Raw genomic sequence first — 3,673 nt, 5'->3', positions numbered from 1 at the left:
AGGCAGAGGCAGAGGCAGAGGCAGAGGCAGATCTTTTGAGTTCAAGGCCAGCATAGTCTACAGAGGAGACTCCAGGATAGCCAGGGCTACATAGAGAAACCCTGCCTGGAAAAACTTTAAAAAATATAAGAGAGAGGCGGGGGGAGGGAGAGAGGAAGAAGAAGGAGGAGGAGGAAAGAAAGAAAAAAGGAAAAGAAGAGATAAAATGAAAGTAACAAGGCCTGTTTGGGCCCTCTTACTCCACTCAGATCAAAGCAATAAATTCAGAACCTTAAGAACTGGAGACATAGCTGGGACTAGCATTTGCATAGCATACCTCACTCCCTAAATTTGATCCTAAATACCACAAAACAAAACAAAACGAAACATCCACTTAACCCTCTCCTTCCTATAGACAATGAAACAGAACAGGAATATCCATTACTTTTATCCACACAATATAAATCCAATGCTCATCTGGGACAAAAAGTTTGGAAAACACAAACATGAAGAAGAAAAATAATATATGATTATAAGAAATTGGTATAATCTCTAGGAAAATATTTGTTGCCAAGTTTCCTTTGTAATTATGTATTTTGACCAAATTTTATTATGCTGACATTTTACTTGTATCTTGATCTTTAAAAATTAATACTTTTTAGATAGTCTTCCTGTATAGTTTAGGCTAGCCTTAAACTTGTGGGACCCTCCTGCCTTAGTCTCTGATGTGTTGGGACTATAGGTATAGACTATCTAACCTGGTTTTATATAATAAAACCTTACAATAAACTTTTATAATAAAACTTAGTCTTAAAACTTAATTTTTTTTTGTGACCATTCTCTATAACTTTAACCCCTCTTCTGCAACATGGTGTCTAGTGGCTGCAGCAGCCAGGCAGTGGTGGTGCATGCCTTTAATCCCAGCACTTGGGAGGCAGAAGCAGGCAGATTTCTGAGCTTGAGGCCAGCCTAGTCTACAGAGTGAACTCCAGGACAGAGTAACCCTGTCTCGAAAAAAACAAACCAAAAAAAAAAAAAAAAAAGTGTCTGCAGCAAAGTTTATTATATAAACTACAAGCATGAAAATTTCTACGGGTTTCCGCTTTGTCTTTATTTTAAACTGTTCTTTAAATCATTATGTGTGTGCATGCATGTATTTGGTACATGTGCCACAGCATACATGTGGAGGTCAGAGGACAGCTTTGTGCAGCTGATTCTTCTCCTTCCACCTTTATGTGGGTTCTGGGAATTGAACTCAGTTTGCCAAGCTTTTGTGGCAAGCACCTTTACCCATTGAGCCATATCACCAACCCATATAGCCCATATAAACAGTTTTTTTAAAAAATGTATGTGTATATATGTGTCTTTGTGTGCCTACAGAGGCCAGAAAAACATTGAATCTTTTGGAGCTGGAGTAACAGTCAGTTGTGAGCTAACTGAAGTAGGTGCTTGGAACTGAACTCAGGTCTTCCAGAAGAAACAGCAAATGCTCTTAAGCTCTGAAGCATCTCTCCCATATAAACAGCTATGGCTTGGCTGCTAGAACTGGCTTCAGCTTTCCTATCCCACATCCTTACCAGCCTCAGGGTCAGAGAATCAATTTGCAAACATGGAGAAGAAACCTACATAGGTTTTCTTGAAAGGTCTCTCTCTTTCTTCCCTCTCTCTCTACCTCCCCCTCCCTCTCCTTGTTTTATGTCATATTTTAGAAACAAAAGAATTATATGGGTTTCCATTCAGTATAAAATTAGAATTGACACGTTTTGGTAAGTGATCCTTGGGGACTCTGTGACCCCAAGTCTGTGTGTTAAAGAATACTCCTGTTAACAGAAAGACATGCAATGAAACTGAGTGTGGGCACAGATCTCCAGCTTGAGAGTGTAAGCAGAACCTTGCCGATGTGCTCATATCACCGCTGTTATTAACCCCCGGCTGGGACTTTCACTTTACTTGAATATTGCTGAGTCATGCATTTGTGCAACTGCCAGAGATGCAAAGAAATGTCACCAGATAGCCCCGTTCTTGGCCTTGGAAGACAGACTAGTTGGTAAAGTTTAATTAGCAAAAGCCATGTTGCTTACCAAACCTCTCTGCTTGAAAACTATGTCCACCCCCACATGCCTTCGTGGGCTCACGCCTGCTTTCATGCCGAAAGGTCACTTGCTCAGTGAAGCCCTGGCCTTGTCTTGTAAAAGTCCACCCCTTAGCGCCTTGCACTTCCTCTTTCTAAATACTGCCAGCTGCATTTGTCAGCTCTTGTCTTTCGTGCTCTGTGAAGCCCATACTGTCCACACAGGACTGGGTCAATCTGTACCTCCCATAGCAACCAAAATATAGCAATGCACAACAGTCAATATTGTTTGAATGTACAAATTTTAAAAAAATGTGAAGAGGTATAGAAGCAAGCTGCATTACATTGTACGGATACAGACAGAACTCAAGCAAGCAGCCCAGTACCCCTTCAGCAGAAGAGACTTCTGGGATTTCCTTTTCTAACATGGCTGCCCTGTCATTTCATCTTGCCTTGCTATCCTCTTTTGGAGAATTGAAATCTCTGTGTCAACTGGATAAAACACTGTGCCATCCTTCAAAGGCTTGATTGGTGAGACGGCCTGGAAAGCCAATGTCTTCTTCTGGCCTCTGAGGGCACTCCTCCACATACATACATACATATACACACACACACACACACACACACACACACACACACACACACACACACATACACACACACAAATAAAAAGAAAAAAATGTACTTGGGGGTAGTAGTGCATGCCTTTAATCCTAGCACTTGGGAAGCAAAGGAAGGTGGATCCTGATGAGTTCGAGGCCAGCCTGATCTACATAGTGAGTTCCAGTACAGCCAGAGCTACATAGTGACGCCTTGTCTCATTAATAATAATAATAATAATAATAATAATAATAATAATAATAATAATAATAATAATAAACAATGAAGATGATACACATAAAGAAATAGAAATAATCACAGAAAATAACATGATAATAAATGCTATGAGAAAGTAAGGTCCCTGTCATAGATAGACTTACAACCTTGTGAGGAAGATGTACGGAGAAATCTGTAAGAATCTCTGAGGATATCTCATAATGGCATTTTATGGAAGAGGTTATGGGATAAGCCTTCTGCATAGTTGCTTATAATAATAAAAATAATCACAAAAGGAAACAAAGAGAGCCAAGTGTCCCAGAGCACCCCTTGTGTTTTCTGGCACCGCTTCATGTTATTCTGGTTTTTCTCTCTTTAAAGTCACCAGTTATCCACCCTCAGGCTGGCCAGCTCTGAGATGACTTGCCCTTCTGTGGCTGTGTTCCCTGGAAAATTCCAAGAAGAACTGCTCTAAGCCCCAGCGTACCTTATACCTCAGTGGACTGGACGGCGTGAGAAACACAAATAACTGCTTTATGAATTTCTGAGTCCAAGACAAGTTCAAGGTGACCCACAGTCTGTGGAGCTCGGCACCTTCACTGTGTTCTGCTATTCCTTAGCTTGAAGACCTCTGCTGCCTGGGAGCATCCAGAGCTAAGCACCCTCTACACTCACATACCACACTTTGTCTCCTCACTGGGGCCTCAGTCTGGATCCAAGGAAGAAGAATACATCATCTCTTGAAGCCAGCGTCTTCATACCTTCATGATTCTTGAGGACAGCAGGTTCTGAAGAATGAGTATAGAT

Source organism: Mastomys coucha, unplaced genomic scaffold, assembly GCF_008632895.1.
Source record: "Mastomys coucha isolate ucsf_1 unplaced genomic scaffold, UCSF_Mcou_1 pScaffold21, whole genome shotgun sequence".
Lineage (NCBI taxonomy): Eukaryota > Metazoa > Chordata > Mammalia > Rodentia > Muridae > Mastomys > Mastomys coucha.
The sequence above is the reverse complement of the archived record's forward strand: the minus strand, read 5'-3'. Positions refer to the sequence as shown.